General features: G+C 38.4%; 2 long non-coding RNA genes and 1 other non-coding gene across 3 annotated transcripts; 2 read left to right on the top strand and 1 right to left on the bottom strand.

The window, feature by feature from the left end:
* Nucleotides 1-362: 362 nt before the first annotated feature.
* On the bottom strand, nucleotides 363-3934 carry LOC141596552 (uncharacterized). Its single transcript, XR_012522503.1, has 6 exons — nucleotides 3774-3934; nucleotides 2688-2733; nucleotides 2377-2536; nucleotides 2181-2289; nucleotides 1886-2033; nucleotides 363-747 (listed from the first exon to the last, which is right to left on the bottom strand). It is a non-coding gene; the product is annotated as an uncharacterized LOC141596552 (long non-coding RNA).
* Nucleotides 3935-16140: 12206 nt separating this feature from the next.
* Nucleotides 16141-16924, top strand: LOC141594191 (uncharacterized). Its single transcript, XR_012522043.1, has 2 exons — nucleotides 16141-16265; nucleotides 16677-16924. It is a non-coding gene; the product is annotated as an uncharacterized LOC141594191 (long non-coding RNA).
* An 8810-nt stretch (nucleotides 16925-25734) lies between these two features.
* On the top strand, nucleotides 25735-25841 carry LOC141597628 (small nucleolar RNA R71). The gene has a single exon (XR_012522853.1). It is a non-coding gene; the product is annotated as a small nucleolar RNA R71 (small nucleolar RNA).
* The last annotated feature ends 249 nt before the right edge of the window (nucleotides 25842-26090 follow it).

Raw genomic sequence — 26090 nt, 5'->3', positions numbered from 1 at the left:
ATTACCCACCCACACACACACACAAACATTGGGGGGGAGATTCCCCAAATTCACTGGAGCAGTAGCAGAAGCTACCTGTTTGCCTGTGGGTATCAGGATCGCCAAGATTGAATCCTACACCTCAGCATTAGGTGGGTAATTTAATGCGAGCAAGATAAAAACACCTAAAATTTTAACATAGATGGACCCCTTCAGTACCCTTAGTTGCAGGAGTGCATTTGATAAGACTCATAAGTCATAAGAGTGACAAAACTGAAAAAAACAATGAAACAAACCCCAATTGAATGATGAATTGGCAAAAAAGTGTAACAAAAATAGACAGCTAGACTAATTCAATAAGTGGCAGAGAAAGATGAGAATAATCCACAGAATAACGTGGTCCAATACCATGGTGGTTGGAATAGAGTCCAGATTTGAAAATGCATCCGATCTCTCAGTAAAAGGCTTAAATTCATATTCATCCTCACACTACCGACAAAACAACATAGGAGCAAAGAATCGAACTACAGAAGAAAGGAGTCACCATGTTCAGCTCCCTAAACGCTAAACTTATGTTTCAGAAATAACAATAAATGAAACTTCGTAACTTATAACTTTATAACAAAATTTACAAGTTCTTCAACGTCCTTAAGAAAGCATATATCAATAATCTGCTTATCATGTTCCACGTAATCCTGAACATAAAGGAAGATACCTCACTAGCTGACTGTACGCCATACTCGGAAGCCAATTAATCTAATTCATGATCTGCAGAGAGATGCGGAGAACTTTAGAACAGGTCAATGCAGCACAAATCAATTGTTTTGTCATCTAAGCCTTTCTGGGTATGGTCTATGATAATTCAGGAATTATTTCAACAAAAATTCCCAGGAAGAGGCCAGATAAAAGTTCCTTTTCTGGAGTTCCAATGATTTTCATTAATTCGTTCAGCAAATACTTGGTACAAATGAAACTTAGGCAGAACCGACAGAAAATTTTCAAACTGTGGATAGTAAGGATTTATGGATTACATAAAACTAAGTTTGGTGCATGGCATGCGTCTGAGCTGCTTATATATATACTTCTAAATTATACTTTATAACCAAGTTTAACTCAGTTGCACATAATCGATATCAACTACTCAGACTCGATATCAACTACATAATCGATATCAACTACTTTATAACCAACTTATCAAATGAAAATATGAGAGAAATTAAATTTCTCATTATTATTCATTATGTGCTAGAGAACTGTTGAAGTCTTTTGAGAATTTTTAAGATGCCATGCCGCGCCACTCAGACTCGAACCGAGATGCTATTGCATTGCTTCCTAAGAGCAACGTGTCACCAATTTCACCATAGGGGCTTGTTTGAAATCATAAAAGTCGTTTTCTATTCAATAGTCGAGAGTAATTATCTTTTACATTGGAAGATATTTAATTTCTTTTGGCAAATACTTATGTGAACGCTTACCTAACGAAGCCATGGTCAACCATGTCAGTACACAAAACAGACCAGATCCCATAAGGTTCAACTTCAAAATCCGACATAAAGCGGCAGTCAGAATAAGCTAACTACCTAGTAGCTTCAAGATCTGAAATCAAAGCTGCATAGTATTGTTCCTCTAAGTGTCCAACGGCTATCCAGATTTCCGAAATCTATAATTGTTTTAGCTAGTAGATCATTTTCACATTACAAAATTACGGAGTTTCACCAATCGTGGATTTGGTTTCTATCAATTTCTTGAGAGTATATATATCCAATACGTTACTTAGTTCTAAGTCCAGTGCTTCTGCGAACTATCTATGAGTTCTGTAGCATACCTTTTCTACAAGTTTTCAATATGCAATCTAAATTCATGATTATCATGTAATTCACTATGAGATATCAGGTTGCAGGCTAACCTCACAATTCCCAAATGCGCGTACAGCAAGTAAGCAAGGCAGGGTTAGATTGCACTGAGAGAACTCTGGATGCCACTGACCGCCAGATAACTCTGAACGCCAGGACAAGTTTTTCGTCAAATCGTATAAACCCAAGTGCCTCGGCGATCTGTATATCAGGAGAAAAAAAACTCTAATCAGGATGGTAATATATACCATCGAACTCATTTATATTTTATAGACAAAAAATCTTAATTTCTGGAGAGCAGCAACCATGCAAATTTCTCAAATGCAAGCAAAGAATTTATGAGAAAACCTGAGTAAGAAGATAGCCCGAGTAGAAGGAAGATTGAATTAAGCCAACAGCTGAAACTACTCCAGTTGAACTCCTTGGACATTCGAAGCATTGCAGTACTCATGTTCACCTGAAAAAATATACCAAAGTTAGGTTCAAGTCAGCTTCAAATTTACCTCAGTTGATGGATGCCATGAAAAAGAGGGAAACAACTCACAGTCCGTGTTGCATGACTGAAATTCTTCAAAACAAAGCAACACAATGACCCAACGCTTTGGTTACTCCTCCAACAAAAAAGTCGACTTCTGTGCGTTGTTGTCACGCAGAATCAACTTCAATTGACTTATTTGAAGATTCCAATGATGCAAGGTCCGCATCTGTAATATCAAACTCATCAGAATCATTGCGTGAAAGGATCCCTTGGTTGCGAGCTATCTACAACAAACCCTTCCACCTTAATGATGGAACCAATGTGCTTCTATTACAACTGGATTTTGAATACATGGAGCAACTTAGTGAGCCTTTTACCCTTTTAAGAGAAACCAATGTGCTTCTCTGACATATCATACCATACCTGCAAAATATGTAAAATGTCTCTTAGATGACAAAAGTCTTGCTTCTTCCAATTATTAATTTTTTGACAGATGCAAGAATTTAATAGTACGAGTTAGCCTACTAATTTTTGACAACTTTAAGGTCAGTTTGTTTATGAGCTGAATAGTGAAGGTGATCTTTTTTGCCTAGTCGGTTTTTTTCCGGAGGGTTCTACTTCCCTTGAGATGACAAAAGTCTTGCTTCTTTATTAACGGATGAAAATATGGTGTATCACCATATGGACGACTACTGAAGTACTAATCTTCCTCACACTCTGAACCATCAGGGTTTTTGAAACTTTCATACTGACTGAGAAACGCCACCAATAGATGGAAAGAAGTTTTACTAGCTGGATAATGTCTTTGTATCGAAACTTGCAACATAAGCACCTTTGACCTCACATACTTTATGATTTTCACAATTTCCCTCCCTTTCCTCACCTTTTCAAACAAGGGATTCGGAATCATCCCACTTCCCTCACCTTCCTTCTCTCCATTTCTCTCTATTTCAAAATTTTCAAATGTTTCCCATAGCCAAAAGGTCTCTCAATTTGTCACGTAAAGGTCGCCTTCATCTTGACCTCCTAACCCCGCATTTCCGGAGTCCTCATCGATCAACAATGCTCATATGTCATAATCGATGAAGTCATACTACCTTCCCAACATCTATCTTCCAATAATTCAATGATCAAACTAACAAAATGACTTATATTTGCTGCTTCTACATATATCAGCTTTTAAAAGTTGTTAATTTTCACTTCAATGCTTATTTAGGTACAATTCAATTGTTCAAACCACGCTAATATTCCAAATTTCAAGCATACGTAAATCAAAATTATTAGAATCGAGATTCTGCATAAAAAGGAAAGCAAATTGGAACATATCAAGAATTATTACGCAATTTAGCATCAAATATAAGCAAATATCTCGAATTCAATCGAAAAAACAGAAAATATATAAATGAATTAAAAAATTTGAATTAGACCTAAAATTAGCAGGAGAGAGAGTATTGAAATCATACCGCAAATTGTCATAGATTGAAAGCATCAAATCTGCAATTCAATTCATATAAATCGACGATTGATTAATCAATCACTCTCGCTGTATTAATTGGGGAAGAACAGTGTCTAGTGAGGAAAGAGAGTAGAGGATAAGCGTTGAGGTAAACAAGTCAAATGACATGAGAAATATTCAGAATATTGCGATTTGCGAAGGAATTTTTCCCGCTTTCCTCAAGGTTGTTGGTTAGAAGTTAGAACTTACAAGTAGAACCGCTAAGTCTGACCCGATTTAAATAATCCGACTTGAAATTTATGATGCAACAAAATTGCATGACCGGAATAGGACCCGATTTGACCGTGGCCTATATTCGAGACAAGACATGCTTAGGATAATTCAAATTTGAAATGGCTTAATAACAAGTAACAGTAAGTGATCCAAATAATCCCTTAATTTAAATTCTCGTTCAATACTTACCTTAGCCTTAACGACCTATTTGCCAACCCTATGTTGGTACCTTTACGACATTACCTATATTCGTTAACCAATTGAAGAACTCAAATCATGGAACATATGAATAAAATACTACTCACGTCTCACGTATATTCAAGAGATTGTATGAATTCAAAAAATGAGGAGTATCATAATATCACCTGTATTCAATTATTATCATTCGTGATTAATTCGTGAAGATAGAGTGACAAATGTGTTTTTTAAGCATAATCAAGATCATAGATTCATGACTAAATTTCAATCTAGATCATAAATTTAGCTATCCAACGACTTAAACCGAAGTGCTTATTAGCATCGCAATTATCATGCGTGTTTCGTGACTGGAAATTAAGCTAATTGAGTAGTATCCAGTAGGGGTGGGCATAATCCGGTTTGGACTGGAAAAATGGACCGGTCCGGATTGGAATCTAGTGGACCGGAATTAAAAATTTTAATTCCGGTCCATCATTTTTCAAGATTCCGGTTTCCGGTCCGGTCCAGACCGGTTTGGACCGGAATGCCCGGAATTATTGTTATTTGCATTTTTTTTTCTTAAAATCGTATTTTTATCCCGGTCCAATGGACCAGAATTTTCGGACCGGAATTTGAAAAAGTGGGTAATTCCGGTCCAACCGGTTCATGAATTTTTCCGGTCCGATCTCGGACCGGAATTTTTGTAATCCAGTCCGGTCCCGATCCATGAATTTTGTCGATTTCGGTTCCGGTCCGGTCCGGTTTTGGACCGGTGCCCAGCTCTAGTATCCAGAATTATAAATAAAATCCAGTATACATTTACAAATTTAAAAAGTAAATTTAGTTACTTGACCCAATGATGAAGTGTATCCAAAATTTATGTCCTGGAAGTGTTCTGCCTGCATATATTGATAGGTCCATTTTATATACATTCTAACCCCCTATTTTAGCTCTATTTTACTTGTCATTTACTCATTTGCACTAATGATAGTGATCTAATGAGCTAATTCAGTGTTCTAGTTGTGTTTCCTCGTATTCATTGTATTTTGTAAGAAATATAGCTTTTATAGCTTTTTCCAGTCAAGTATGCATGGCAAACACTAAAGAAGTCACGAGGCTAAACCAATCAAGACATGCAAAAGGAAGGGCTTTTTGGAGAAGACCAAGTAAAGGAATCCCGAGAAGGAAGAAATGAACAATGGGTTGAATCAAAATAAAGAAATGAAAGTCAAGCCCAAAAGAAAGTCCAAAGACCAAGTCAATTGGGAAGCTTAGAATGCCAAATGATGCAATTAACTGGGTGAATTAAGGGGCATTAATCATAAACTTTGGATCCCCTTGGCATTTAATCAAGAACTAGTCTTGATACCCGTGAAATTCACGGGATCGTTATGATGTGCAGTTTATATTAATTCATAAGTAAACATTTGTTAGGGCTTCGGCCACAATTTATTATGGAATTTGATCATATACTTTAGTTTGCACGTTCTATTGACATTGAATAAGAAAATAAGCCACTATGCAACAAATAATATGAGAAATCTACAAGAGCACTAAATAATTTTGTATTCCATACTCCGTCAACATAATAATTAGTAGATTCTAACCAAAGAGGTCCTTTTACTGGTTGGCACTCAAAACCTATTGATATAATGATCAAGCCAATAAGCAAAAAAGCATTCACTACTAAACAATCGAATAACAAAGGAAGCTCCATGGTCGTTGATGTAAATCTCCAATTACATAGTTGTTGATATGGATCTCCATTTGTGAATCCTTCTGCACGAGCAATGAACATTAAAGTATGACATTTAAGATAGGAATTCTACTAAAACATGATAATCTTTGGAATATATGGTGAATAATTGTATTGCATAAAGTCAGTCGTGATTTACAAGAATACATGAGAAGCTATTTATACAAATGTGCAAGCTATCTATTTACGGTAAATACAAATCAACAGCTATAAGATATATCATAAGAGGAAGGAATCATGGTAAATCCCATGATTGTAGGAGGGACCAACGGTCCTCTTGAGTAATGTCCAATGGACTGATTTGGAGAGGATATAGATGGCTATTACCCCCCCTCAAGTTGGAGCGTGTAGGTCCGAAATGCCCAACTTGGATAGAAGCTCGTCAAATGGTATGCGCCCGAGGGCTTTCGTAAATATGTCAGCGAGCTGAGATTTGCTATGCACGTATTTTGTTGTGATTGTGCCTTTTTGTATTTCGTCCCGTATGAAGTGACAATCAACCTCAATATGTTTTGTCCGTTCGTGGAAGACCGGATTGTTTGCTATGTGAAGGGCGGATTGGTTGTCACAATGAAGATGAATAGGCTCGGTGTGGGAGATACCCATGAAGGTTATTAAGCTCTTGAGCCATTTTAATTCACATGTCGTATTTGCCATAGCGCGATATTCGGCCTCGGTAGATGACAAAGATACAGTTGTTTGCTTCTTTGTTTTCCATGAGATGGGAGATGAGCCGAGAAAAACAATGTAGGCCGAGATAGATCGTCGGCTTGTTGGACATGCGGCATAATCCGAATCACAATATGCGTGGAGGCGAAGGTTGGAGTCGGAGCGAAGTAAAATGCCTTGACCCGGAGAGCCTTTAAGATAACGTACTACCTGAAGCGCGGCAGCCCAGTGGTCCTTTGTAGGAGCATGCATGAATTGAGCTAGAATATGAACTGAGTATATGAGCTCCGGAGGAGTAATGGATAGGTAAACCAAGCGACCCACAAGACGGCGATAGGGTTGTGGATCATGCAAAATAGGAGCCGTGGAAAGGGCTAATTTGTGATTTGGTTCCATGGGGATTGTAGCCGGTTTCGCCCCTAGGAGACCGGTTTCCGTGAGTATATCAATAGCGTACTTGCGTTGGGACACAAAAATTCCGGATGCATTTCTTGCGATTTCAAGACCAAGGAAATACTTGAGGATGCCCAAGTCCTTCATATGAAAGCACAGACTTAGATAATCCTTGAAATTTGGATGACCTCGTCATTGTTGCCACAAATGACGAGATCGTCAACATAGACTAGAACATGTACTTCCGTATGATTTGTTGAGATGGAGAATAAAGAATGATCACACGGGCATTGCTTAAAGCCATATGTAATTAATGCGGAAGCGAGCTTAGCGTACCAACACCGTGGGGCTTGACGGAGGCCATATAAGGATTTGCGAAGGCGACAAACCAGACCATCTTTAGGCGTGGTGAGACCCGGGGGAAGTTTCATATAAACTTCTTCGTTGAGATCGTCGTGAAGGAAAGCATTGTGAACATCCATTCGGTGTAGGGTCCATTGTTTTGCGGCGGCTATAGCGAGGAGTGTACGAACCGTGACGAGTTTGATTGTGGGTGCAAAAGTTTCATTGTAATCTATCCCTTCAACTTGTCGATTTCCCATAACCACCAAGCGAGCCTTGTACCTTTCGATTGTACCGTCGGCGTTGTATTTAATCTTGTATACCCATTTGGAGCCTATTGCCTTTTTGTTGGGGGGCAATGGTTCGAGAGTCCAAGTTTGATTCTTTTCAAGTGCATCAAGTTCGAGTTGCATAGCGTTTTTCCATTCGGGAACCTGTGCTGAATCTTTAAATGAACTAGGCTCGTGATGTTTAGTCACGGCCGATAAGAAAGCTTGGTGATTAGGAGAAAATTTAGCATAATTAACATAATGAGAAATCGGATACTTAGTACCTGATGACGGAGTTGATGCGGTGAGCACGTGAGAAGAGGCTCGTTTTGGTTGAACAAAATCTTTGAGATTGGAATTCGGAATTTTGAGACGATGGCCTCGGCCCAATATGGTTGGGTTTTCGGATGGTGTATCTTTGGGGTTAGGGGGTGTGGTGGTCGTGGTGTTAGTCGTGTCGGAGGGCAAGGGTGTAGTGGGCTGTGAAGTGGCGGGTGAAGGGTGGCTTATTATGACAACTTGATCAATAGGTTGAAGAGTGTCACGAAGAAAAGAGCTAGTATGCTCCTTATCGTGAATGTCGAGAGATTTATATGGAAATTCATTTTCAATAAAAACAACATCTCGAGACTCGAAATAAGATCCGGTGTCTAAGTCATATAGACGCCATCCTTTCTTTCCAAACGGATACCCAATGAAAACGCATTTTCTACTTTTAGAAGCAAATTTGTCTCGGCTACGATTTAAGGTTTTGGCATAACAAAGACATCCGAAAATACGAAGATTCTCCATTGGCGGTGGTTTATTAAATAACATTTCGTATGGGGTCTTCCCATTAAGAAGGGGAGTAGGGGTACGATTAATAAGATGGACCGCACTAAGGACACATTCTCCCCAAAAAAATAAAGGTAAACTTGCTTGAAATAAAAGGGCACAAGCGACGTTTAAAATATGTCGATGTTTACGTTCAACCCGACCGTTTTGTTGAGGCGTATCAACATTAGAATTTTGAAAGAGAATACCATTTCCATACTCTTTAAAAAGCCCCAAGTTCCTTTACTGGCCAGAACAGTATATATTTGGCCAATTCTACCCATTTTGCCCCCGTTTGTATTCTTCTTGTTATTTTATCACTGCTATTTCTCTTCTGTCTCTCTCTCTCTCTCTATCTTTCTCTCTGCGATCTTCTTCTTTCTTCTTCATTTGACCCCTTTCTCATCTCAGATTAACCCTCCCCAAATCCGTCACCATATAATCACTAAAATTTCTGGGTTTTATCATTTATGGGTGTGATACTGTACGCGACAACTTTAGTATATCAATTGGACAACTTTAGTGTATCGATTTTAATGGTGTCTTCTGGCCTGTCGAAAAAGTCGGTTCTGCTGCATGCATGCGCGAGTTTAGTGTTGTTGTTCGGTTGCACTACACGTGTATGGTGATTTGCCCAATTAGGGACGTTGTTCATACACTTGTTACCCAGAAATGGTATGATCTTTTATTCTTTTGCTCGTTCATTCTTCCAGTATATTTGTTACTAAGACTATACTCTGTTGCATTATTTTGCCTGTTTGCATGTGTTGTTGCGTTAATTGAACTTGGGATTTGGGAAGGAAGGGTCATTGAATCGTGTGAATTGATCTATTATTGTGTCTCGAATTATGGATCTTACGCTTTTTGGATAAAAATGGGTATGAATGTCGCGTTAGGGTTTTGGTGTTATGCTTCTGGATTTGTCTTCAGTATTTGAGTTTAGATAGATGCTTATTATTAGTAATTTAGTATTGTTGTTAGTAGTGTTGTTATTAGATTCTAATTATCGTGCCTTTTTTTAGTTGCCGCCGAGGATGACAGGAGTTGAGCTTGGTATTCAATCTCTTGAATAATTAACGCTATGATTTAGTTGTCAGTGTTGTGTGCTATAGTGTTTGTTGCCGCACTTACATTTATATTTGAAATGGCCCTTTTGTTGGGTACAGATTTGGTTTGCTATATAACTGTGTGTTGAATGTCATGTCCTCTTGTTGGAGCTTGGTATTCGATCTATTATTCTGATTCTAGCGAGGTTTGTGGTACTGACGTTCTGTTTTGTAGCGACGACCTGTGTAGATTGAATTTTAGGTTTTCTGTTCGTGTTTATGGATGTGTAAAGCCTTCTTGTTGGGAATTAAGTTCGGGTATATGCTTGTGCCTATTCTGTATGTGTAGGAAACTACTGTCTGTTTGGTTAGTCAATAGCCCATGAAAAAAAATTATAGACATTGGTTAGACATGATATAGTTCTACATATGTATATACGGACTACGTTTGGTAGATGAGCGGGAAGGTTAAAAAAAGTTTTCAGGGTTTTGTTTTAATATTTTTTAATTTCATATAGGCTTCCTGTTGAGATAGCTGTGAACTGTGATGCCATCACTGAAGTGCCGGTGAGTGCATTGCTTACGAAGAGTTTTCATCGATTTTGAGAATTGGACTAACAGCGAGTTGAAACAGATTACCGGGCTGAACATATGAAAATCTTTGAAAATGAATTGTCTAAGCCTATGAGAAATCAATAATTGATTTCGAAGCTATTGTTCATCGATTTTACAAGTGCACAAACCCATCTATGTCGACCAGACAACCGGAACTGGATTCAGCTACACTTCTGATGACATTGATCTTCGCCACGATGAAAGTGGCGTTAGCAATGACTTGTATGACTTCTTGCGGGTAAGTTTGAGTTTGTTATCACCTATTTTTAACTTCTACCCTTAAGTTTCTTGTGCTTATCATCCTATTTCAAATCTTTGTTCTTAACTTGTCCATGTTGGGGTACACAATTTTGACCTTTTGAATATTGTCGAGGCCCTAGGGGCGTTCTCGGGACCCCTCTTACAGTTCAGAATGTAGTCCGGGCTAGAGACGAAGATGTGCCTATTATCTAGAGTTACAGTTCCTTTACCTTCCTAACCTGTCGTCTATTTTTCACGGCTATACAACTTTAGTTGGTTGGCTTGTTTGGTCTAGGCACCAATAACAGTGGATTATAAAGGAAGGTAATCGATATTCAGTAACACTAGATGAAAATTCTTGGGAATTTTTAGCTGGAAAAATGAACATATTCGAGGACCGCAAAAATATGATGTTTATTGGTTATCATTGTTTTCTAAGTGCTTGTAAACATATAATAACAGGAGAATCCGAATGCGATTAGGGTTGGTTTTCTTAATTCTTTGATTTTCTATTCTGTAACATGCTTCATTGTTATAATCATCATATTTTTATAATTGGAACCGGGTGAAGCTTCGATAATGTGATGGAGCTTCCTTTGCTGGAAATTTCAAGTTCGACAACGGGGTAAAAATAAAAACCTAACTGCAGTTATCAGTTTCTATAATTCGCAATGTTTTTCTATAACATTAACATTTACAAGACCACCTTGCTGTACTTCAGAGGGGAACAAATTTGGCAAGCAATTATTGCGATCTTCTTCCCAAAGGTTTAGCTCAAGCACAAGAGGTACTCTTCAGCTATTAGCTATTTGTAAAGCATGTTTTTCCTTGTTGTATCTCCTTCCATTGCATCAAGTGCTCGTGCAATTACTGTGAGATTTCAGATTCCAGAATTTTGGGTTTACAGGATTCCCTTCATATTTTCGTTTGGTTGAAGGGAATTTCAGAGGACTTTAAATCACAATCGACTTGATTAGGAGCATGAAAATAGTCTTTCCCATAAGCAGTAGTCATGTAAGAGTATCTAGGCTATGGTATGACCGTATGATCAGTTTACAAGAATAGGGTGGGAAGAGGAAGGTACAAATTGCGCGGAATTGGGTGCTTTGTAGTTATTTCAAGCATTTGGTGAGGTTATAGTTTTGTAAACTTTTTTCTGGTTGATTTATTTTGATGATTTAATGGAATTTCGGGTTTTATTGGTTCATGTTTTGAGGAGTTTAGACCCGATTTTGATTTGCTGGTTCAAGGTTTGATTTTTAAGCTTGTATTTGGATTATTGACTTGTGAGTAGCTATATATCATTTTTTCCCGCTATGTATCAGAAATCGGAGTAGGAGCAGCAGACCCGACGGTGGCGAGTGTTATTATGTTTTGTACAAACCTATGGTTATTCGGTTCAATTGAAATTGACACTATCTTAAATCGTGTGTTGTTGTTTTTGTAGATTTTGTGTGGTGCTTGAGTTTGAGCGAATGTCGTCTTCAACCTATATTCGAGGTTTTAGTGGGCAAGAGTTGGAGATCTTTGATCGGATTTTAGAGGTATAGGTTTCCCTTTTTTTCTCTCTTTTTAATATCACCTTTTTTAACAAAAACTTTAAAAATGAGATCCACATTGTCCTTTACGTTTGGGATGATCTCAGAAAAGCGATTTTTTTTTTCAAATAATATTGTATAAATTTGTTGTTGGTCTGGATGATGTTTTTGCTGAGCTTTCGGGGTCCAAGTTTAGGTTGGCTTTTGTGTTCAGTCCTATTTTCAAGTATAGCTTGTTAACTGTTCTTGTATTACTTTGTCTTAGCGGTTGAATTTTGAATGTTGATTTTGATTTTATTTGGTGGTGTTTTTCATTATTATTGCCTTCTTAATTGATGTACTGAGTGATCTCCCTAATTGTCATGCAAACCGTTTGACGCACGCACACAGATCTGCTGACATGAAAAAGGAGGATCCCTCCTTAATAATCGATCATTGAAAGTGCCGGTATGCAATACAGCTATAATGTTATCATATTTTTTTAGTTCCATATTCCAGCTCTCACTACGAGGTCGACCATATGTTATAGGCTATGTATCTTTGCCTTGGGTTTATTAATACAGCTAGAAAAGGGGTAACATTACTGACTTTGTGCAGGATCAGTAGCATTCGGAAGGAATTGGCACATCTTTGTGCAGAGAGTTGATTATCATTTCTTTCGAGCTTATGACAGTGTAGTTCTTTAGGCGACCGTTTCTGCTGTGCCATTTGGAAATACTCAAATGCGAAAATGATATGGATGTAAGTCAAACCCGAAGTTACCCAATGCGACCCTTTTCAGGTCGATTCTTCAAAAGGAATTATGGTGTTGTCTTCTCTCATTTTGTAAGTTTCACAATTGATCGACGTTTCTGTGTTTGCATCAGATTGGTGTCTTATAGATTGTAATTTGTAAATAAGCATAGTTGAGATAATTTCCGCATTTTCTCACACTTTACACCCATTTTATTCCTTCATCTTAACGAGTAAACTTGGTTCTAATTTGACTTCCTTTTCGCCTTGGGTACTGTAAAAGTATCATGTTGATTTGTAATTTAGCAAAGTTTGTGTTTCAGGTAAAATCTAAGAGAGTTGGATGTCACTGCTTGGTCAATACAGTGATGAGATATCTGCTGAATAATGATTATTTTTTCTTGAAACCTCAAATTTCAAGAGATTGAAGTTTTGTGTAATCCACACTTCCTTTACGATGCTTCACATGAAGGTGATCACTGCCGTCGATAGCATTCAGGAAATTGCTCGAAATAATATTTCAATCCCTACGCCTATAAGGTAGTACAAATCTTGATCTAACCTTCTCTTTAGGTTGTTGTTAATGGTGTAGTTTAAGTAATTAGTAGAACCAACTTAACCATGACTTTATTTTGTTAAGTTCCATGTGAAGCCACAAATGCTTGTAGTTTCTCGATAAGTAGGCTGTCCCTTGCTGATGAAATATTAATTCTTCCTTAAACATTGTCATGACAGGTGTATCAAGATAACAATTGTTCATGATATTGCTGAAGGTATGCCCATGCCCTTTGCCATGGTAAATTATGTCGCTCTTGTTGGTTGGTTGTAGTGCTTAGTATCATTGGATTTTTTTGTTACTGTAACAGGGAAAGTAGGCCGGTTTCTAACTGCTTGGCATCCCAAATGTCTGCTTTGATGCATAGCAATAGAATTTAATTGCTATTATGCTGCAAACCTATTCATTAAAGGGTTCACTTAAGCTTTCGAAGAAATACTACGACATAGGTCCCGACATCTTTTTTATTTCATGGAGTGATATTTGGTTTAAATCCATATTTCCAATGGAGCCAAAGATTCATTACTCTTTGGTTCTGGATTATGATGGAATAAAGCAAAATGGCTCACTAAAGTGGCTACGCTTCTTTCTCTTGTGAAGTAGTGATCTTTCGATGCAGTTCTCGACGCAATTTTCATCTTGGGTCATTCGGAAACAGCCTCTTTGTGTAGCTAACACAAGGGTAAGACTGCGTACATCCGACCCCCCTAGCCCGCAATTTACGGGAGCCATTGAGGCACTGGGGTAATGTTGTTGTTGTTGTTGTAGTGATATTTGGTTTCAAGACTATTCTCATCATAGCACACTACCCAATGAGTATTTTCAGTAGGAGCTTTCTTTTAACATAAATCGATTATGTTTGGGTAGGGTGTTGGCGAAGGCTGGAGTTTAGGATACCTGTTAAAAATGAAACAAGTTTGAACATTCATCTTTAGCTTAAGTTAGCAGGAGCCTTTTGAGAAGTTAAGGTAATGGTTTGGTATGACGTTGGATTGACTCATTGACCTACTTCGAAACATTTCTAAATGTTCGAAGTCAATAAGCAGGGCATTTCATTTAGGTGTTACTCTGTCCTAAGGTTGGTTTTTTCTAGATTGTCAAGCATACACGTTACTCTTTTTTGTTGACCTTTCGATTATGTAGCTATTGTCGGAGAGATAATACCATCTGATGGCGTACCAAAAGAAGAAAAGCGCAGAAGAGAACAGGAAGCTTTGAATGAGATGTGTGAAGTTCTTGGTGGCGGCATGAGAGGTATGTTGCATTGTCTCCCCGACCCCTACTTCTCACGTATTGTTAGCTTATTGCTCTCTTTTATGAAGTGAAACCTATACTCTTTGAACTATTGCAGCGGATGAAATAAAAGAGCTTTGGATTGAGTATGAGACCAATTCTTCATTGGAGGCCAATCTGGTGAAAGATTTTGACAAAGTATGTTGTTTCAGGCATTAATTAATGCCTATACTCTAGGTGTTAGAATTATAAATGAATGATTAGTTGGTCTGTACACACACAAAAAAACAAAATGCTGGTGATGAGCACTGCATTATTTTATTAACTTGAGAAGACAAAACGCAGAAACGTGCCAACCAAATATACTAACTTTCATATTTGCCCATCGAATAAGATAAAGCGTTTTTATGAAATTAGCATCAAGATAATAGGTTGAAGAAGAAGAAAAAGAAGAACAAGAAGAAGATGATGATAGGGATGTGTAGAATCAACTTAATAATCTTTGATTTTTGATAACTATGTGTATCTTTTGCAATTGTCATTTTGTTTGTTGTCTTAGGCTGAATAGTGAGATGTTGTAGAATTGGATTATAGACATACTATTTGAATCTACAGTCGTAGATTATGCATTGATTTGGAAGGTCTTGGAGGAAGACCGTGAATAAGGTGGGAGCATAACTTCTTCCCCTACCCTTTCATCCTTTCTAATTAGAGTATGGAATTATATGTAGTGGGTTCACAGTACGCTTATCACCGTAAGTTTATATGATATAGCAACTTGATGAAGGTTACACTGAAATATAGAATGACTTTGGTGAGTATGAGGAATGAGCGTTCTCTGTTCATTGACTTCCAAGTTGGAAAGGATTATAATCCGTTTTCTAAAGGTAAATTAAGTAAAAAAATTGCGTGAACTTTTGATACTTTCGAGATACGTAGACACCCTAATTATTGTAAACTTGATAAAAAAAAATTCAAAAACTTTTCAATTATGACGCACGATTACTTTCAGAAATAGTTAGGAGAGTGCTTAATGTGTATGAGCTTGACAAATGAGCTGGATGTATGATGCTATAGCCTTTCTCTCTATCGAAAATTTGATCCTCGTAATTTTGCTTGAATGCTCAGTAGCTCAAGACTGAATTCTTGCTTTTTGGTTCTCTATCCTCTCCCATGATATTTGATTTCTTTTGTTCCAAACTTTCTTTCCGATAGCTGCAAGTCTGCAACTCTCTAATATTTTTTGACCAGGTTGTCTCGGATGATGCTTCCAGATTAGCCGATTTCCAGAAAATTATGAACACGTGCTCAGAATTCGAGTCTGTATTGAAGAAACTTTCTTTCATTTCCACTTCTGATAAGAACGATGAAGGATTAAGTAACTTTGCTGACAATGTAGAGGTGCACTTTGCTGTGAGAAAAAAGACGGAAATCTTAGCAAGTGCTAGGGAGTCAGTTCTATGCTGTGATTTTTCAATCCCTCAAGTAAGCTATTTTGAACAAGCCTTTGCATGTTTGTGCTCATTAGCATGCCCTATATATTAAAACATAGCTGTCAGGGTATAGGATATGGAGGTGGTAACTTTAGGAATGGCAAAGATAGTGATCGTGTTGTTGATCTGTTTTTTTTTTTTTTTTTTGTCGGAGAAGTGTGTAGTGTCTGAAGCTGCCTCTAAATTGACCTTAATCATGTTGGTCTCATTAGTTAGGATATTTGTTTCCTTGGTGTATTAGAGTACTTCAACTAATTATCCATTTAATAGCTATTGTAAATTCTTTCATGTATAGGATCCGAAATGTTGGCGTCTTGGCAGGCTAACCTACTCTTTGATCCAACACAGTTTGAGGTAATGCTATATTTATACTCTATTCCTGGAAAGATTTTTTTTTTCTCCTTGCTTTGTTCCAAACGTATCAATCCAATTGTTGAGGTACAGCCTTAGAGGTCCATTAGATTTTATCTTACTAAAACAAGTGCACTATCTTACTGTCTTGAGGGGCCAGATGAATGCAGCCATACCATTGTGTTAACAACACAAGGTAAAATTGTTTCCATTTAGTCCATAACAAGCCGAGAATTGCATTGAATGACAGCTAACGATAAAAAAAAGGACAACCAGTTTAGTGCTTGGTGTTTATATAAGGATTAAGGATATAGAATTTTAGACCAATGAATAATTGAAAAAAAAAATTGGTTATGAGGTCATATTTTAGCCAGTTGTAGGTTATTTGACACGTTCTTCACTATTTCATTGCAGAAACTACTGTATGCACCTATGGGGGAGATGATAATCCTACAACCGGATGCGAAATTCTCCCAAAACATGATCTCTTCCCTGGAAAGTAAGCTATATGCGGCTGGGTCATCATTAAGGCATTAGTTTGTAACTCCAGAATTTGATAAGCGTGTGGGTTTTCATTGGACTATGTTGGAGTTGGTTGTTCAGATTGTTAGTTTGTCTTTGAAGAATTGCTTACAGTAAATTCTGATGTAGGATGCTTTCTCTATTATTGTTGTTTGCTTAACTTGAAGCAAGCGTGTTATGTCACGACATTTGTTGTGTTTGGCCTGTGTTGAACCACTGAAACATATGGCTCCTCGAAACAGTTTTAGACCGTCCTTTGAGTTGCTGGACGTTCCCTGAGTCTTGATTTAATTTCTACAGGATGTTTGTGTATCATCCCCGCGAGTGGCACTGGAATTTTATCAGGCCGCCTGAGATGCTCTATAGCTATTGATCGGAGCCATTTGGTGTTCACAATTAAGCATATGTGGTCGTTGGTCAATGGTCGATACAAAACACAATTTATACTTCACAAACAACTCTACAATTAGTAAAGAGGCAAGTAAAGGTCGGATCCCAAGGGACGGGTATTGAAATGAAGATTCTATTGTAACTAGTGGTGTCTAGGGGTGTCACAAATTGGGTTGATGTAGAAGGTCACTAAACTAAAATAGCAATGAAAATAAACTAACAAGGTAAATGAAATAAGGGTGTAAACAATTGATTAAAAGCACTAGGGTGTCATGGGTTCATAGGGGAATCATGGGATATGATCATACAAACATGTTCTCAAATTATAAGCAAGCAATTATTGTTGTGATGGATTGAGTTGGGTTATATCTTACAATCCTAGGAAAGTTTGGGTCCCGGAGCCGAATCTCTTGGATTGTACAACACCTACAAGTCGACTTAATCTTCCCTACTTAACACATGCATGGTCTAACAAGACTCGAGTTGGGTTATGTCTTACAAGTCAAGTTGAAAGGATAGAAGATGATAGTAAATGCAAGGATTCATAGGCTTAGCATTTCATCAAATATAACATGTGCATGTATTAAGATCAAAACAAGCAAGCAAATAAGATATGAAAGCATATTAATTTAAGCATGAATCATTCCCCATGTTGGTTTCCCCTACTCACCCATTAAACCCTAGCTAAGAGACTACTCACTCATTATCATATTGATCATGCTAGAAAAGTTGTCAATCATACTAACATAATGAAACATGATGAATAAATGAAAGTAATTAGCAATAATTAAAAAGGGATTAAGAGATTATACCTACTAATGATTCCAATAATAAAGCAAGAATAATAGAAGAACTTGATGATTGATGGAAGGTTGTCAATCTCCCAATAAACCCAATAATCTTCTAATTACCCAAAATAAATGAAGAACTAGAGAGAGATTAAAGAACTAAAACTTGGATTAAAACTTGATTAATATTTGATTACAATATTGAAGAGAGATTTGATTGATATTAACTACTCTAATTATTGATAAGAAGAACATGCTCCTCTAATTAGACTAATGGGGTATTTATAGTGAAAATTAGGGAGGATGCATTAGGGTTAACTAAGGGCTAAACTAGTAATTACACTTTTAAGTTGAGCAAGGAGCCTCCAGGATTGTCCGAGAGAAGGGCTTCTCCATTTCGTAGCTTGAAGAACGAAACTATCTTTGTCTTTGTGATCCGAGCGGATGGGAGTCGGGACGGCCGGATCTGGGATGGACGATCCGAGCGGATCAAGGAACAAGACGCTCGGACTGGGCATGGGGAATCCGAGCGGATTCCTGGTGAGGACGCTCGGACTGGCGAGGACGGACGGATTCTCTACAATCCGTTCGGATTGTAGTTCAGCCACTTTCCTTCTTCTTTTTCTTCCCTTTTCTTCATGAATTCCTTGGGGATTTCCTTGGGGACTCAAGGATCCTTTTCTCAACAATGCTCTTCTACTATGCTATGTACAAAGGCCTTCTAGTCTTGTCTCTCCTTGATGCTTGGTCATTGAATATGATCAATTTAGCCTTGTTTTGCCATGAAAATGCAAGATTCTTACTCCTTTCCTACCAAGGGATCAAAATCTCAAAGAATATGCAAAACAAAGAACTAAAGATAAGAAATGACCCAAATAGGCACTAAAAAGCATAGAAACAATGGTAATTCGGGGGCTAAATATGCGCCAATTATGGTCGCATCAAATATCCCCAAACCGAACCTTTGCTCGTCCCGAGTAAAGAGGTGACAAAGACTAGGACCAATACTAACCTAACCTAATAATAATAGCCGATATGAGACAATTAGCGGGTCTCACTCCGCCCCTTCAACTCACAACAAGACAACCATGAGGTAGGATGCCTTCTTGCAAGGCAAGGTGGGTCTTGCCAAAATGGCGACACATCCAATCATTAAAGCACACAAAAACACATAATGGATGCATCTACAAAAAGAATAGCCACTTTCCTCATCTAAGTGGCGGAAATTATCTACAAGGGAAGCAATTCAAGGGTACACAATCCTTCATAGATGCAATTTCTTCAAACTACTAAGCCTAGAAGGATACCAATAAATCACCTCCAAAAGGTGTCAAGCTAGGGTACCTTTGTCCTCAATCGTTAAATGCTTTTGTCAAGAGTAGACTCCCTATGGTGTTAGAAACACTGGAGGATCGCGGAATTCCCCCTCTTGCCTAGACAAGAAGAAGGGTCGTCCCCTCTCTACCATGCACAAAAATGGATACGATGGATAAAGGGATCAATAGATATTGAGTTTCACTTTGGGAGTTTGCTTTTGTTTTTGTTTTTCCCCCCAATTTCTTGTGGCATTTGACTTTTTGAGAACACTTTCTTGCCATTTCTTTTTGATTTTTGGCATTTCAATACTTGACAATTTTTTTTGCATTTCTTTTGAACATTTTCAAAGTCACCCCAATTAGTAACGAGGGTGCCTTGTATTTGAAGCTTTAGGAGTCTATTTTTGCTCCTCTTTTCTTTTGATGCATTTTGCAAACTTTCTTTCACTTTTCATTTCATTGAACTCAAATTGATTTCTTTTTGTGCCCATTCCCTTTGATGACAAAAATGTGGTAGAACATGGATGAATGATAGAAGTATGCATGGTTTCAAGGGTCACCTTGGAATAAACGGTAGCCAAGGAGTTATCACACCACAAGGTACTCTTGACTAGGCTTTAAACCATGGGTCAAAGGATACTAGCATGACACATCCTAGGGTGTTTTACAAGCATTCTAACAAGCAAAGTCTTAAGAACAAAAAGCATCTACTAGGGCCTATATATACTTGTCAAGCTTCCCAAGTAGACGGTTTCGCAAAATTTTCTAACATGCAACTACATGCCATGATGCAACTAACATATAAACATCCTAATGCAAATGATTCTACCAACTAGTATGCCAAATAAACTAGATGCAATCCTAAGTTCACATTGTTATACCGCATCAATCAAAATAAAGCCACATAGTCATTAACATAAAGAGGAAAAAGGAGATTGGAAAGATCATACCATGCGGTCTTCAATATCCTCACGTCTCGGATGTGGCGTAGTCAATCAAAGTGAACAAGGATGAAACAAACACAATATATACAAGACAATATATACAAGGGAAATGAACTTGTTTTTGGTTTTTTTTTTTCAATTTTTAAATTTTTATGATTTTTGAAATTTTTTCAATTTTTATGGTTTTTGAATAAAAGTTAAGTGTTAGAATTCCCATCCCCACACTAATGTGGGCATTGTCCTCAATGGCCAAAATGATGGAAATTATGCAAAGATGATGCATGATTTTCTATACTAAATGCAATTCTACACTAAACTATACTACATGATGCATGGTTTTTGTTATGACGGAGAGGATAATTTAAATTACCTCCCGTTGCGTATGCATTAACTTCCCCAAACCAAGTAAGACACTATTGCTAATGTCAAAGCATGGGGGAGTTCATGCACATGCTATGCTATGCATGAGACTAGATTGTCATTTTGGATTTTACAAAAGTGGGAACAATAAAGAACACCTCAAAGGAACCGAGGTGTGAGTCCTTTGATGTTGCTAGGACTAAACCAACAATGATCAAAATGAAATAAAATACAAAGAGATATAGACAAACCGTGGGAGAGTAGGAATCTCCAAGGCTAGTCTTCCATCATGCTACTATCATCATCACTTCCCTCATGAGAAGTGGTCACATTGCCACTTTCCTTGACACTTTCTTCTTTGCTTTCTTCCTCATCATTATCTTCCTCATCATTATCTTCACCATCTCTTTCTTCATCTTCATTATCTTCACCTCCACTTTCTTCATCCTCAATGTTATCATCAAATTCCTCATCATTATCTTCACCATCTCTTTCTTCATCTTCATTATCTTCACCTCCACTTTCTTCATCCTCAATGTTATCATCAAATTCCTCATCATTTCCAACAACCTCATTGCCTTCCACCACGCCCCTAGATGCACCCGGAAATAAGGCTTCTCTATCCGCCCAACTAGGCAAAGGACAAGATGGATCAAGGAGTCCTTGCCTAGCTAGATGTAGGAGGGGAGGATATTGAGCCAAATAAGCATTCTTCCGATCTTCATAAGCTTGCTTGTGCATGGCTTGCATTAGAAGAGTGACATAATCTTTTCCAATTTCAACTCCTTGCGGTTTGAACTCTTCATAATCATAGGGGTAAGGTGGTATAACAATGGAAGAGGAGGGAGTTTCATGATCACCCTTTTGTTGTTGAATGATGTACTCGGCTTCCGTGGATAGGGGGAGTAAATAGTTGGTCCGGTGGACACTAAGACGGCAAATCTTTGCGGGTAGAGTGAATGATCGAGCCTCACTTGTAAGCCACCCATACTTGGTATCAAGGGAATTGTGAGCAACCCACTTAAACTTGTTAATCAAGGTGGACATATCAATAAGATGGCCACCATCCTTAGCCTTGTACTTGCTATCCTTATTGAAATTAGGATCAAAGTGCTTGGCTAGGACCGTGACAAGGCCGCCATTAACAATTACGGTTTGACCCTTCTTCCCACTATCTACATGGAGCCATCTATCAACCAATAGCCTCAAAGAATTGTAAGGCTTGGTGTGAATTCTTCCAATATTCAAAGTTGATTCAAGGAGAATAAAATCGAGTCCCGTAAAATGATTGGTGTCTTTCCTAGCAATTATGGTATTTCCCACAACTTTGTGCCATATTCTTATGCCCGGATGATGGACCAAAAGAGCACGACAAGCTTTGAAATCTTCAAATTTCTTCCCGGAGATTGCCTCCCAAAGAGGCTCGGGATCATACTTCCCATATTGCTTATAGAATTTATGTTCATCGCTAAGACCCAAAATTTTACCCAATTCCGGAAAGGTAATGCGTCTACTAGTGTTAGCTAGACGAAACTCAATATTTTCCCTATTCTCAACTTTTGTCACTTTTAAAGAACTTAAGAATTCCAAGACAAGGGAGGGGTATGTTACTTCCTTCATTTCAAACAATTTCTTTAAACCCATGGCATTGAAAAAGACTCTTGTTTGTTCAAGAACACCCAACTTCTCTAAAGCATCTTGACATATGAATTTGGTGGATTGAATTTGTTTCATAGCAAACTTGACAAATGTATTTCTATGAGAATCGGAAATGAATGTTACCTCCGGGTAATGCAAGAGTTGATTAATTACCGGAGTAGAGGGTGATGCTTCCATAGAAATTTGTTGAGGTGGTTGCACTTCCAAGCTTGGTGTTGATACCACCATTGCCAAAGCTTTCTTCATTTGTAGAGCTTTTTGCCTTTGAGAGAGAGTTGTAGTCTTTGGTGCCTTTGCTTTTGCTTTTGTTGCTCCCTTTGTTCTTGCCATTTGATGAGCTAACCAAGAAAAAGATCAAAAATCTTCAATTTGTAGAATGCCCAAATTGATTTTGAAGGTGAAAGGCTTTGCCTTTATGAGAACAAAAATCAATTCAAAGGTGAAGATTTTGTGCTTGGTTTTGATTGTTAATGAAGATGGAGTGATTGATTTGTTATTTGAAAGATGGTTTGATTTGATTTTGGTGAGTTTTGTTGAGGGTTTTTGTTTTTGAGATGGAGAGGATGAGGGTTTTGATGTTTTGGGTAGTGTTTATGAGTGAATGAATGAATGAATGAAGGTGGGGTGGGTATTTAAAGAACTCGACATTTTCGAATTGCAGGGACAATCCGTGCGGATTAGGCGCAATCCGCTCGGATTCTTCAGCTTCAAATTTTCAAAAATCCCGCCTAGAGACGGGCGGATTCTGGAGAATCCGCTCGGATTCTTTTTGGATGAGACGGGCGGATTTCGTGCAGGACGGACGGATTCTTATCCAGAGATTTTTCTTTGTTTTTCTTCAGCTGCAAGACGGGCGGATTGATCACAAGACGGACGGATTCTGAGAGACGGGCGTCTTTCCAGAAATCCGCTCGATTCTTCAACACGATCAAGAATTTGCGTTTTCAGCCCACCCAAGACGGGCGTCTTCTCGGCAGACGCTCGGATCCTCTCGCAGACGGGCGGATTCTCGTGAATCCGCTCGGATTGGTCCTTGTGTACACGGATTCGCCCATCCGTGCACCAACGCATTCCCTTATCATTCTTTCTTTCTTTCTTTCAAATCTTGTGTTCTTCATTGCGGGGGCATTACTAAGGCATGAATAGCCTAGGCAATTGCCATCCCCACACTAAGGTAAAGCACTACACATCAATTAAAATCATTAGTCCCTCCCTCACTTCTCTCTTTTCATGACAATTGTTTTGATCAAAGTAAATAAAATCCAAAAATGACAAAAATGCAATACAAAAATTAAATGTAAGTTAGGGAGTTAGAAATATTTACAAGTGGTGGTTTAGGGAGGACTCCACCAAACTCTCATTCTTGATGAGATGTCAAGGGGGCATGTTCAAGGTGTTGTTGATGTTGCTCAACACCTCGAAGAAGTAATTAAAAGCTTGTTCATTGTTGTGGTAGAGGTCCTCAATAGACCGTGGCCCTTGTTGTTGATCATGATCGATGGCATGCCCAATGTAGGGATTAAAGATCCCTTCAAATTCGTCGTCCCAAAGACCACAAACTTCATTGAGTTGATCATTGAAAATCTCTTGCTTGGATGGAGACAACTCTCCCAATTTCTTCTCTTGGCCAATGAGGCCATCATCTTCTTCCTTGGTTGATTTTGATGAGCTTTGCAAGCTCTCCTTTTCACAATTCACTTGCTCTTTGAATGGAGCATCTTCAACTTTCTTCCTCCATTGGAGTTCCGATTTCTTCTTTTCATCTTTTCGGCTATAATGATCAATCATGAAACATGGCTCATGCAAACGAGGAGCTCTCATGGTCTTGTCAAGATTAAAAGTTATGCTTTCATCTCCCACTTCTAGAGTGAGTTCTCCATGTTTCACATCAATCACCGCATCCGCGGTGTGTAGGAAAGGTCTTCCTAAGATGATTGGAATGTTGGAATCTTCCTCCATATCAACAATGACAAAGTCCACCGGGATGAAAAACTTCCCAATTCGCACGGGGACATCTTCCCATATCCCTAGCGGTGTCTTCGTCGATCTATCGGCCATTTGAAGAGTGATGTTGGTACATTTAAGCTCTCCCATTCCCAACCTTTTACTTACCGAGTACGGCATGACACTCACACTAGCCCCTAGATCACATAAGGCTTTGTTGATCGTTGTGTCGCCAATGGTACACGGTATTGAGAAGCTTCCCGGATCCTTTAACTTTGGAGGTGAACTCCCTTGAAGAATTGCACTACTCACCTTAGTGAAGGCGATAGTCTCAAGTTTCCGGATTGACTTCTTCTTTGTGAGGATATCTTTCATGTACTTTGCATAGGCCGGAACGTGATTGATTAATTCCGTGAAAGGAATTGAGACTTCTAAGTTCTTCACAATTTCCATGAACTTTCCAAGTTGATCATCAAATTTGGGCTTGGCTTGACGACTTGGAAAAGGAAGTCTAATCACAATGGGCTCCTTTTCTTTGGTTTTGTCTTCATTTTTCTTTGAACTTTCTTCTTTTGATGATTCCCCTTCCTTGGGACCTTGCACCACAACTTCATTCTCACTAGCTCTCACAACTTCATCCTCAACTTGCTTCTTTGGTGCTTCATATCTTGTACCACTTCTCAAGTGAATGGCACTAACCGTTTCATGTCTAGGGGGATTACCTTGGGGTGGTAATTGCCCCTTTTGTCTTTGTGAGTTTGAAGATGCTAGTTGGGTCAATTGTGTTTCCAACATCTTGGTGTGAGCTAGAATGTTGTTGATGGTGGTATCCTTTGCTTGGCTATCCTTTTGCATTTGGGTGAAGAATTCTTGTTGATTTTTTTGCATTTGAATGACCGCTTTTTGGACATCAAAACTTTGGTCATTGTGGTGATTGTATGGATTTTGATTTTGGTAGCCTTGGTTTTGATTGAAAAAGGGTCTTTGATTTTGATTTCTCATGGGTGGTGGAGTGTATGTAGTTTGAGGGTTTTGGACATTTTGGCTCTTGTATGAGAGATTTGGGTGGAACTTGGTGTTTTCATTGTAAAAATTTGAATAAGGGGTGCCACTTTTGTAAGCTTGGAAAGCATTGACTTGTTCGGTTGTTCCCCTACATTCACTTGAGTCATGACCCAAGGTTCCACAATTCTCACATATCCCGCTTGGGATTGATGAGGATGCCGTCATGGCATTGACATGATGCTTTGATGATTTTGAGCTTTCCTCAAGTCTAGCCATAGCTTGTTCAAACTTCAAGTTGATTGTGTCAATGTGAGCACTAAGTTGAGCACCCAATTGAGTCACGGTGTCCACTTCATACTTTCCTCCTCTAGTAGCCTTGCGAGGCCTACTATATTGCGAATTATGGACCGCCATTTCCTCAATCTTGTTCCATGTTTGATTGTCATCTACTTCGGTGAACATTCCATTTGATCCCATATTGAGAATGTTCCTTGAATCTTCATATAAACCATTCCAAAATTGTTGCACTAAAAACCATTCGCTAAGTCCATGGTGAGGACATGAGCGACAAATACCTTTGAACCGCTCCCAAGCTTCATACAAAGACTCTTCATCCCTTTGCTTAAAACCCGTAATTTGAGCTCTTAGCATATTGGTCTTCTCTGGTGGGTAGAATTTTTGTAGAAAGCTAGAGCTAGCTTCTTCCAAGAATCTATTCCAAGGGTGGCCTTATCAAGGCCCTTCAACCATTGCTTTGCGGTGCCGATTAACGAAAAAGGAAATAAGACCCATCTTATTTGGTCTTGAGTCACGCCCGTTTGAGAGATAGCTTCACAATAATCACAAAATGTTTCCATATGAGAATGAGGGTCCTCACTAGGCATTCCCCCGAATTGGCTC

Source organism: Silene latifolia, chromosome 8 (assembly GCF_048544455.1).
Source record: "Silene latifolia isolate original U9 population chromosome 8, ASM4854445v1, whole genome shotgun sequence".
In the NCBI taxonomy this organism is placed as follows: Eukaryota; Viridiplantae; Streptophyta; class Magnoliopsida; order Caryophyllales; family Caryophyllaceae; genus Silene; species Silene latifolia.
The sequence above is the reverse complement of the archived record's forward strand: the minus strand, read 5'-3'. Positions and strand labels throughout refer to the sequence as shown.